General features: G+C 44.8%; 1 long non-coding RNA gene across 3 annotated transcripts in view; it reads right to left on the bottom strand.

Moving 5' to 3' along the window:
• Positions 1–12,321, bottom strand: part of LOC128851881 (uncharacterized) — a 33,297-nt gene that overhangs the window by 19,752 nt on the left and 1,224 nt on the right. For 2 of the 3 annotated variants that reach the window (XR_008449413.1, XR_008449415.1), the window contains exon 2: positions 8,002–8,124. This is a non-coding gene — a long non-coding RNA (uncharacterized LOC128851881). Of the gene's footprint in view, positions 1–5,406; positions 7,049–8,001; positions 8,125–12,321 lie in introns of those variants that run through there. The other variant, XR_008449414.1, reaches the window with a different exon arrangement.

Raw genomic sequence — 12,321 nt, 5'->3', positions numbered from 1 at the left:
TTTGCTTAATTAGAGATTTTTTTCCTCCTTCCAAGTCAGGATAGCTTTGGTTTGTGTCTGCCTCCCTCTCTCTGGTCTATCCAGCCCCAACTGGTGGAAAAGCTTGTTCTGTGCTGCTTAGAGTCACCAGGCATAGAATCATAGAATTGTTTAGGTTGGAAAAGACCTTAAGATCATCAAGTCCAACTCCTAACCTAGCACTGTCAACTCCATTGCTGCAACATTTCCCTAAGCACCACGGGGATCCCTGTCCTTGGAGGAATCCCTGTCTTTGGCAGGCTAAACAGAGAAAGCTGATGCATGTATGTGTATGTGTGTGTACGTATACAAACATATCACATCTACTGGGAGATATGAAGCACTGACGGGTCTTACTTCAAACTGAAATAGCTTGGGTATATGCAGGGATCTGTTTGTATATAATATTCAAGTAAATATGCATGTAAATATAAACAAAACATGCACATACGGCTGTATATTCAAGGTGATATATTTCCATATCAATACATTTATTTTGAGAGGCAGGCAAGGTGAAGTCTGTGGAGCAGCTTTCTGCTGGAAAGACTCCAGCCAAGAGTGATCTCCCTATGGTCATTTAACAAGTGGTGGAGTCAGCCTGAGGTCTCTGAGGCTTTGAACATTTAGTCTTCTTCTTTCTACAATCTGTTAGCTTTTCTTTCTCACACTATGCAAAAGATCAGGTACTCCAGTAAAAACAGGTATTTGGGGAGAACACTATTCGGTTTTCAGAAGTGGATACTCTATGAAATGTAGGCAGCATCCTCTCATCAGTCTTCATACCATGAAAATAATATCAGAATTGGAGGCAGGAGAGAAGCTAGGTTGGAGGGCTAAAGTGGAGTAGCAAGTCATAAACTTCCTTTTCTATTATTTGCACTGCACTCCTACAGCCTCTGAATCACCACTGTGTGCACAAATAACTCACAGTCATCTTCAGGAAATCACCACAATTGTAATCACCATCTTTTTTAACTCAAGAATTTGCAGGATTAAACTGTTAGTGGCATGGTTTATTTGTACACATCTGAATTATACCTCTATAATGTGGAGTATAGTTCCTCTAATGTAATTTAACTGTCGAGCATCTCTGGAAGGTAGCTGGAGAGAAAATCTAATGTGACAAAACAGACCTTTATCCACCAAGGGAGAGGAAAACTCATTGCTTCAGACCTGAGACTGAATATACCTAATTCAACCACAAATTGCTGGGCTGAGCAGTGTTCACAGCACAGCCAGGAAGACTAATTCCTTCTCTTGCAGGAATTACCACGTTAAACTCCCTGACCTGGGTTACACAGGAGGTCAGATTAGATTATTGCTGTCCCAAATTCCAGTCTCAGAAACCAGTTTTCAGTGCCCATCTGGCTGCAATCCTAGGTAAACATCCAGAAAAATAATGTAAGCGCCTGGTTAGGGTATCTCGTTTCTTTGTGCTGCGGTGGAAGGTCTCTTATTGCTGTCGGTAAGAAGGCAGCAGACCTTCCTGAAAACAGGAGACAAGAAAAACTTTCATGGCTGTCAAGGGGTTTTTTTTAGGGTCAGCATTGGTCAACTCCCAGCGTGGCCTGTGTAGGCATGAAGGCGGTTCCCGCTGCTGAAGGCAGAGATCCTGAATGCCCTGAACTTGAATACAGAAAAACTCGCCCATGACATGGTGAGTCCAAGGGATTTGCAATGGGTAATATTGCCTGTTTGCTGCATTCTTGGACTCTCCCCTGGGTGATCTGGTCCCAGCTAGAGAAGGGAATGCCACCTTTTGCAGTGTGGTCATACAATGACCTCTTCTGCTGTGCCGGGGGTCTGGCCATACAAGCCCCAGTGAGAGACAAGCCAAACCTCAGAGAGAGACCGAGCAAACCTCAGAGAGAGACCGAACAAGGCTCGCTGCCTGTTTTCTCTCTGCAGCAGTCAGTCCTTAGCAAACACACCAGGAACCGTACCTTCCTGTGCCATGGATACCCACAGCCACACCAGCCCCACGCATTTGATGGCAAGAGAAACCAGCTCTTTCCAGCCAAGCTGAGAGGCAGAACATTATTTCTCAAAGACCTGCATGAACCTGCTCGGTAGCAGCTCACCTTCCAAGACAGCCAGCACAGCCTGTTTCCCTGTGATGTAGATGCTCGCTTACAACTCATGCTTATTCCTAAATCTCCAGGATCCCTTTACAGTGCCTCCTGTGTGAAATGCTTAGGCAGATGGTACCAGCAGGTCTTGAGCTCCCTTCTGAAGCATCATGAAATCACACGGTGATTGACTCTCCCCAAAGCAACTTGCCTGTCCCTGATTACCAGACACTCGCCTCCATTCGCTCGTGCTTTCCCCACTCCTGGAAGGATGGTGAACTAACAGCAGGGATGTGACTAACCACAGCGTGAGCAAGCAAGGAAGCTATCGGCCACCTAAATCAGCTGAATCAGAAGGAGCTGGGGAAAGGGAAAAAAGAGCTCTCTGAACAAACACGAATCACTTACAAGCCACAACACGAAGAGCCAAGCATATTAGTGACTCACAGGTGAAACGTGTGACAACGACTTTGGTGAGCAGTGGGAAGGGCTTCACGCTGGGGTGGTGGGAGGGGAGGGCATGCGGTGGAGCCAGGAGCACAGCCAGTCCAGTATTTCCCACGCACATTCCTCTACTCCATATACTATGAAATTTGGTCAGAAGTTAAAGCATGGAAGCAGAAAGAAATTCCTAGGAGGAAACAGAAAAGAAAACAACAAAAAACCAACAGCGTGGTAATATGGTAATTTCTTGCCTGAGAAGAGCGGTATTACCATGTGCGGGCTTGCTCCACCTGCAATTTTACATGTGTACAGTGATTTCTGATATATCCCTGTGGTAAGAAGCTTGATCTGTCTCAGGAAAATCCCTTCCTTGTTAATTTATTATTTGATATATATGTAAAGCAGCATACAATATAGCCTTAATCCACAGACACTCAACCCTTCAGGGCTGTGGGTAAAGGAAAGAGTGCACAAGGGATGAACTAGAGAGAGAAAGAAGCTAACAGCTGAGCACCCTGGTTTCATAGCAGTCACTGGTGTTATTTTTGCGGTGATTACCAGCACTATGGTAGCACCCACAGGCTCAGCTGTGCGTGGTGCTGTACCTGCTGGTGGGCATCCCTCAGCGGTGCAGTCCTGCTGCTGGACAAGCACTCGAAACTCCAGCCTAGGGGTTTTCAGAGAAGAAAAATGGGAGCCAGGCCCTTCAGAGGCATTGAATTGGGTAAGTCCTTCTATGAATACCCTCGTCTGGATCCTCTGCAGCAGAACGGGTCTGAAGGAGTGCTGTCCATCCAAGGGCCCGTACTCTCCAGACCTCATCTCCATAAGGCATCTGTGCATGATGGATAAATAGCTAAAAATAAACTGCTCTATGATGAGGAAACTATTAGTTGCAAGCAGTGACTGCACAGCCTGCCATGCATGCTGTGCCATTCGGTCCTGCTCTCTGATGACATTCCAGTCAGCTGCACGGACCTACAGTTACCCGTTGGGACACTGACCCTCCGCTGAGCCCTGGGATGCTTGGTGCCCTGTAAAAACAGAGCAAAGAGCTGCCAGAGGAAGCAAAGAGCCAAGCTGAGTTTACCGAGGAGATGGAAGTTGCAAACAAACCCTGAAATAATACACTAGTGCTGCTGCAAACAGTAGCCCAGAGCTCCCCCAGCTGAATCATTCGCTCCGTGGTGTTGTAGCCAAAAAAGCATTGGAGGCAGCAGATTGGAAGAGATCCCTCTCAACCAGCTCCTGCAGGGGAGGTATGGTCTCTGTCCCAGCATTTCAGCACACGCAGCCCTTCTGCCAGTGTCGGCACACGTGATGAACTTTACATACAGCGAGCTGTGATTGCAACACAATGACTCGCAGTGTATTAAAATTTAGCAAGTAGTTAAATTATTGCCTAGTCAGGTCCTAACTTGAGACAAGATGCAAAGGCAATCTAGTGGAGGAAGTGAAGGGGTTGGAGGAGAAAGGGAGCAGCACTCTGGATATGTTATAAAATAAACCAAGTGCATACCCGCCTTGATGGTTACTGATCTCAGTGTTTTTCAGACATACCAGATAGAGGAGGTACATGCCAGAAGCCCAGGGATACCAAGAGCCCACCACAGGCCCGTAGGATGATGAATATGCTGTCTGGTTCTCATGTATTTGCAACCTCTTTTCCAGTTCAGTGTGAGGTGTGCAGCATTTTCTCGCGGCGGCAGAGCTCAGCGGGTTTTGTGTTGCATCGCATGACCCAACCCAGAAGGCTGTGTGTGCTGTGCTGAGACTGCCAAGACAAGCACGTGGTGCCCGCAGCCCCCTGCTCCCCTGCTTGCCGCTTGCCTGCGATATTTTCCAGTTGTTCAGCATATCTTCTGTTGTTTATCTGCTGACCTTTGTACAAAAAACAAACTCTGTCTTTCGCAGTGAAGAGAATGCCAGCACAGAGCTACCATTGTGAGCCAGGTACATCACCTTTGGGTGCTAACAGTGTTAAAGTGCCTTGTGTACGCCTTGAGCATGTGAGTGATTGGTTACAGGTGGACTTTTTTGTGGAGGTGTGAGTTTTAGTCCACGCTATCTTATTTACAAGGGCATGGTGTGACAGAACGAGGAGGAATGGATTTAAGTTGGAGAGGAGAAGATTAGACTAGGCATTAGGAAGAAATTCTTCACAATGAGATTGGTGATGCACTGGCACAGGTTGCCCAGAGAAGCTGTGGCTGCCCCATCCCTGGAGGTGTTCAAGGCCAGGTTGGATGGGGTTTGGAGCAGCCTGGGCCAGTGGGAGGTGTCCCTGCCCTTGTCAGTGGAGTTGGAATTAAATGATCTTTAAGGTCCCTTCCAACCCAAACCATTCCATGATTCTATGATTCTGTCTCATGCAGATGCCCCAGAGGCACTGTAAGGAATGTGCAACAGCCCTTCACAGACCCTTTCATTACGTGTTAATGAGTTACCGTGACCCTGATTTCCAGGTCTTTGCTCATTTCACACCAGTTCCTCTCTTCCATTGTAATTTTCCTCACCCCCAACATTAGTAACAGCACATCTCCCACAATTATATATTTGGTTTTATAGCAAAGAGATCAAGCCTTCTTCCATCCTACTATGAAGATAAAACGTACCCACCATCCTCCTTTTCTCAGTTTTACCTCTGGCCTCTCCACCGTTGTTACAAGACAACAAAAGCCTCTCTAATTGTAGCTCCAGCCCTCTGAAATGTTTTTTGGCCTTCCTCTGAAAGAGTCTCATCTTTTTTCACTTGTGGGTCAGCGTGAGGCTGGCCCTGGGCCAGGCGGGCAAGAGCACACTAGGAAGGTGCAAGGCTCTTCCTTACCACAATTTCCATGGGGCAGAGAGTTATAGCCTTGGCCTGGCCCCAGACTTAACTGCACAAGAAAGATGGGAGGAGAGACCCTGGCCAAGGATCGGCAGACATCGGAGAGCTTTGGAAAAAAGAGAGACACAGTATCATTCCCTAGTTTCTCGGCAATAATATGGGATTGCAAGATTCTAAGTCAAATTATACTGTTGCTAATGCAAGCTGTATCTGGGACGCCTGTAATGAGAACTGCACAGAGCTTCTGGTGCCACTGAAGCACTCTGCCTTTCCCAAACTTCCTGGGAAGTGTTTTGAACTTTATTTTTAAAAGTGTAATTAATCACGGAGCAGAGCTTGAAATCAGTCCAAGTGCAATAAAAGCACCCGAGCAGAGCCTGCTCAGCCCAGCGAGCATTGTTTGCCACGGCCTGACTTCAGGCATCAGGAAACTTCCAGATGTGTTAACTTTGCAGCGCCTGCAGGAATCTTAACTGCTACCATCTGTACTGGGGGGAAAAGGCTTTGAAAAAGCAACTCTCCCTCTCCCTTTACTTATCTTCTGCTAAGCACCAAGAATTATTACTCCGCAGCCTCAGCAATTTCTACTGCTTTCATTGACTAAAAACTGCATTCTGCAAAGGTGCTGTTTCTTTCTGCTTCCATCCTTTGGCAGGGAGCATCTTGGCAGAGCCCCTTGGTTGGGTGGAGGACAAGCCCCTTCCGTCTGCTCCTGTTCTGCATGTGGTTTACAATACGCTACAGGAAGGCATTTTCTCACGCTATTAAGTTTTCACTAGATGCGGAGGGGGATCAGGAATGCCTCCGATGGCGTAAAAATTCCCTTCTTGGTTTGGTTATTAGGATCTAGCAGTGGCAGCAGGCAAAATTATAGCTTCCATGAAATCTGAGTCTGCCGCTCTGCCACAGGCAAGGGGTGCACACCATCCCCCCATCCAGGTATGCTCGTACACCCTGGACCAGCCCGAGAGCCTCTTCAGTTACTGCTCAGGCTTCTTAACCACACGGGTCATTTGTACCTGGGCAAGCTTCCATGTTCATGCTCAGAGCCTGTGAGTTAGGCAGTCTTGGGGCTGAAAGGCTCCCAAATGGCACTTCCAGCTTAGTCGTTGCCCTGAGGAAGTTCTCCTTCTCTCAATCTGCCTTTTTATTTCTTTTTCCAAGAAGAAGTTGCCTTTTGCTGTGTTGCCTTTTTATCTTTCATGTAACAACCTCATGCACAAGCTCTGTAGATGGTCTTAATCATCCCAATTGCACTTAGCATTTATAAAACACTCTGTGAATCAAAAGCTCTTCACACATGTAAATCAATTGGTCTTTTCAATACCCAGAGGACAGAGATGAGCAGAAACTAGAAACTCCAATTTGCAGATGGGGAGGCTGGCACACCGAGAGGTTCATTGCTTCGCCCAGAGCCACACAAGGGGTTAGTAGGGCAGCTGAGATCGGAAATCTCTGGTTTTTAAACTGTCCTCAAACCACCAAACCTCATGGCAGAGGCAAACTGGAAGGACTGAATCCAAAGCAGAAGTGAGCAGTGCCCAGTACTATAAATAATTTTGTTTGACGTGGCTTTTATGAAGCTTGCGCAAAATACCGAAAAGGCTGATGTTGTCCTGGGGTTTATGACTATGTTTCCTTCAGAAATTCTGCAGCTCATTCACCACCCCCAGCACCCAGATGAATCCTGGAAATGAAAAACCAGTGAGGTGGTTTGTGACAGCAGAGACCTTGTCTATGGTGTCACATAGTTTGGGTGTTATCCCAACAAAACCAGTTTTGGTGTTATCCCAACAAAACCAGTAATGAAGTGCAACTGCTCAAAGCAAACCTCCATGCAAGGCCTTGAAATAGCAAAGCAGTGCATAAAAAAGCAGGAAGAACAGGGAAGAGAGGAAAGGAGAAGCCCATCAAGAGGGACTTTAGCAAGTCTCTGGTAGAAGCTAGAAGGAGGTACTGATTACCTGACTGGTAGCAAAATGACTGGGTAGGCTTGCATTCAAATACAAAGTTGAACCTATGTGTTCGAGATGTAGCTTCGCCTACCTCTTGCTCTTGGCTGGGAATAAACCACACAACACGAAGCTGTATGGTTTTAAGAGATGATCAGACTTTCTCATGTTTTGCCTTAACACCTTGCAGCTCAAAAATGAGTGGGTTCAACTTCTTGCCCTTCTTGGAGGAAGGGCAATGTGACTCAGCCATGCTTACATGGGGGAACTCCAGTTATCCTGCCAGCATGCCAGAACTGCTGTCCTCAGGCTGTACATGACCCAGGGCAATGTCTTCTGAGAGGAGGGATGTTTTCATAAACACTGTGCCAAAGCAGAGGCAGGATGCAGAGGCATCCGAGTTACTCATCCCAGCTTAAACGCCACAGGATGTCTCAAATGGTTAAAGTGCAGAGTGAAATACAAGCTTAAACTATAAATTTGGAGATTTTGGCATTAGGCCACTGGCCACAGAGAGGTCCAATACGAGATGATCAAGTAAATAACCCCAAAAGACAGCAGAAAAGCTACCAGATGGAATTGTCCATTCCCAAGGGATTTTAGCACCACCGGTGGCAGCTGGTGAGTATGCTTTAATAAGACAATATCAGAGCAAAGAAATTATGGTCACAGGGGGAACAATACCTACTTTTTGCTCGTCTGTGGGGTGTTTTCCAGATGTTTACGAAATTTTGAAATCAAGATGTTTGTCTTCTCCATTTTTCTGCCAGTACATCCTTTTTTTCTGAGAACAGTCCCCAAATGAGGAGCACTGGAAATGAGATATCAATTGAGAATTCAGATTTTACATTAGAATTCGAAATCTTAAAGGGCAGTTAGTTCACCCTCTCCACTTTCTAAGCAGGACAAATTCAGTCCCTCCAATTTTCACTTCTTTCATTGTTATTTGCTTAATATGATGGATAGACCTTTCACTTGGAGATTAAAATTTGTAGTGTGATTCATCAGGAAGCAGGTAATATATATTTAAGGATCACAGATATGCCTAAACCTGTTAAATAAAGTAAGGAGTTTAGCATCCAGTCTATACAGAAGTTTGCTGCAAGACTTTTATCTGAGCAGCCATTTAATGCATGTTAGTAATGGCTATAATAACAGAAAAGAGAAGCAAACTGGAAGACACCACCCGTGACAGTTGTGACATAGTGGAAATAATTCAGCATCACTCATTAAGGCTGAGCAAAGGGAAAGGAAACAGAAGTCAAGAAGAAGATGATACAGCAGAAGAAGAGAAAGAGCTGTTGTTGCATCAGCCGGACACAGTTTCTGTCTTTGCCATTTCTCAGTTCATTACCCCTAAAACAGGCTCCAGCTGTACTGCATTGACTTAGCAGAGTCAGCCGTCACCATTTCACAACAATCTTCCCATCAGGCCTTTTACTGAAAAATAAGATCAAGACCATTTGGTTAAGTTGACTTTATTAGATAGTTCTGTAAACTGTTGGCGATCTGCGGACTGTGTTTGGAAGCCATCACCCTCAAACACCTTCCCAGCTGGAAGGTGTTCCTTACTTGTTTGCTCTTTTACTTAATATTCTTGCTTCTTTGTTTTCCCCATATGTCCACCAGTATCGCAGACACCAGCTCCTCCACAGCTGCACAAACTGCTGTCCCACATGGTTTTATTAATATCTGTGTAGAGTAGGCAGGATTACCATGTTTTGAATGCTTTCTAGAGCTGGCTTGATTTACAGTGCTCCCCATTTCAGGGAATGTTTGTGATTGCTTGTGACTGATGATGCTACAGATGCTGCACCGCAGCCGCGATGGCAGCTGGAGTGTACGAAACGAGAACTAAAACTCTGCTTAAAGCTTCTGCAGTGACCAAAGAAAACAATATTCATTGTTTTCCCATCCCATTCAAGCACACACATGTGGGTCACTATGGCCAGATGGCAGCCTTTACCACATTTATTTATGGAGCTCTTCAAGATACGTTAGAGGAGATTTTCTTTAGGATCCACAGTGAATGGTGTTTGCTAGACTAAACTTGCTCAGCTGGCCTGGTTCACTCTGATCGGATGTGTAAGGGGATGTTTCAATCTTCTGATCATGAGAAAAAGTAAATAAAGAAAGGTACTCGCCAGCTTATCGCTGCATTTTGCAGTGGCCTGTGCTCTGTGCTGTGGTTTGTGTTGGCAGATCAGGGTGAGCAGATCTGCGGAACTGGCTGCGGGTCTCATTTCCAGTCATGTTTGCTGTTAAAATGATCAGCATCTGATCCATTCCTATACAGAAGTCACATCCTCAGTATCTTTGTGGAAGTGGGAGTGAAAGAAAAACGTAACCTAAACGTCACAGTGCCTTGAAAAAATTTGGCTCTATAGCCATGATCTCTGCCTGCACAGGCTCAAACCAAATGCGGAGCTGACTCTGTGTAGGTATTAGCCTACATACCCAAAACCTGTGTCCAAGCTTAGAAAGGCTTTAGTTATGTCTATTCCAGAGGTTGGTTCCCGTGCATTACTGAGCGATTCAGTGGCTCAGACAGCCTAACACGGTGCTGGAGCCCCACAGCCCAAGTATCTTGCACCGAATGGGATTGGTGGTCTTCACAGAGCTTCCTTAGATCTCTTCTTTGTCTCAATTATGGAAATGCCTTGAGGAAGATGTTGTGGGGGCAGTAAGAATAAAAAAATAGTTGGAAATGTACATTTAGGTACAATGTGTCAAAGTGATTTTAGCTCTCTTTGCAATACAGTGAACATTTTTAAAATCCCTGAGACATGTATACGATGCTGTATAGCATCACTTTGGTGCTCACAAGCTACTTATTGCGTAAGATTTAGTGAAATTGCTAGTTTCCAGGATAAACACAGCAATATAGTTTCAAAACAACCAAAAGGTTGTTTCCAAGTGGTTTTCCATTAACATCAGTTGAACGGAAAATAACCAAACCAAAATGACAGAGTAAAGAGGTGTAATAAAAGGGGAGAAAAGTGAGTGGAAAAACTAAGCATCAACGCTTAAAAAATCCCACTATAAAAAAATCCCACTATAAAAAAATCCCACTATAAAATCGTTGACAGGTTTTCCGCTCTGCTACATCAGCTTTGAGCCAATGTAACCTTGTAATTGTAAAGGAGGAAAAACTGCAGCCAGGCATCATCACAACAGAGCATTTCTACCTGGAAATGGCCAGCTACAACAGACACTTACGCCCTTAACTTATCTCAGTAATGGGTGAGATCTGGGACGAGAACTGTACAGCAGAAACCTCTTCGGGGAATAAAATGATGCCGACTGGAGCATTAACAGACTTCTACTTCCTGGGACTTGAATGGAAGAATTTCTTATTTAGGAGTGTTGACATTAAGATTTTTATTCCAATCCCATCTATTTCCTTCTCAGGCTGATAAAAATTCATCTGTTTCAGTCTCACAAAAGTTATTGAGAATAAGGCAAATCTTCCTTCTTCAGCTGGCTTTTTCCAAAGATCTCAGGTTTACATTTGCTTCTAGTCGAATCCATGGGGATAAAAAATAACATCGATTTCAATAGGAGCAGAGTGAAGCTGGTGCACAGAAAATTCCTCCATGTAGCCTTTAGTGAATAATGAATCTAGTTAATAATAATCAAGGTTTCTCTTTTGGTGCAATGATGCACTCAAGAAAAATAATTTCTACTCATTATATTAGCAGTTACAATAGTTACAGATGTCCAGTGTTAGGTGAAGTGACACCGGCACAGCAGCTTTTTTTCCTTTATGCTCCAAGTAGCAGCCTACAAATCCCTTGCACAGAGGGACAGACATTCATGTGCGTGTCGCCCAAAATGACTGAAGCCCCTCAATCTCCAAGCAGCTCTCATGCTCTTCCATGAGATTATTCATGTTCTCCTTTCTCTCTTCTATGCTGTCCTTTTTCAGGGCTTCTCACTGCAACTTATTTCCCTCAGTACATTAATATTGTGTTCAGATACAACATTCAGATTTGGATATCTTAGTCAGCTTTTAAGGAACTTAACTCCCATAGGACCTTCTGGTGAGGTAAATGTTGTTTCTTGCCTTAGTTGTTTATCCCTGCCATAAACCTTAAGCCTAGTGTGATGGGTGGGTGTGGGGGTAGTGGGATAAGGCAGTTGGGAACACGCGGAATAGGAGAGGAATGCCACTGCTGAGAATGTTTCATCCACCGTTCATGGGAAAAGAAGTCACTGAGAGTGAGCCATAAAGTGGATGAATTGACCGGGCAAGATATACAGATGCCAAAGGTCATACATTAAGTATCTCTGGTCTGAATAGAAAACACAAATCACCCTGAAAGCTCCCTGTGCACGTAGAGGCAGCTCGGAGAGGTGAGGTGCAGCCCTTCTCGTTTGATGGGTTTGCCCTAACAAACTCGGTGGGATCTGCACGCTGGGTGAGATTTGCTTTCCAGGGCAAGCTGTATTTCCAGACAGGAGAGCAACATGGAAAAAGTTTTTAGAAGGAGAGCAGCGGAAGGGTGCAACATAAGTGAGACACAGGATTCGGTGGCAGAAAAAAGTGGAGGTGTAGAAGAGAGAAAGTACAGGAAACTAGTGAATATATAGATGAAAATACAGAGAGCCCTGGATGGGAGAAGGGAGCAGCTCAACTGGGTAGAGAAGGACAGCAACGAGATGCTCCAAAGAAAAGAGCAATAAACACTGTGTAGCAGGTAAGGAAAATGTAATTGTCGTAATTTTTAGTCTCTTTTCCCTCCAAATACAGATGTCTATACAACCATGTGCAAGTTCGCATACATCTATATATCTATGTGCATATATGTAAATAAAACACTCTTTTTATGCAGCTCATTTAATGGGGAGTTCTGTATATCCTATATTTTATTTTTCTTCTGACTCGGGAAAACTCCCTTAGGCCACCAACATCAGCTGCTTTCTGTTATGCTGCCATCTGTTATGTAAAATAACTAGAATTCCTTTTTTCTCTTTCCCCAGCGGCTTTCCTGTTTTTCAGCTTTGG

This window comes from Cuculus canorus, chromosome 3 (assembly GCF_017976375.1).
Source record: "Cuculus canorus isolate bCucCan1 chromosome 3, bCucCan1.pri, whole genome shotgun sequence".
Lineage (NCBI taxonomy): Eukaryota > Metazoa > Chordata > Aves > Cuculiformes > Cuculidae > Cuculus > Cuculus canorus.
The sequence above is the reverse complement of the archived record's forward strand: the minus strand, read 5'-3'. Positions and strand labels throughout refer to the sequence as shown.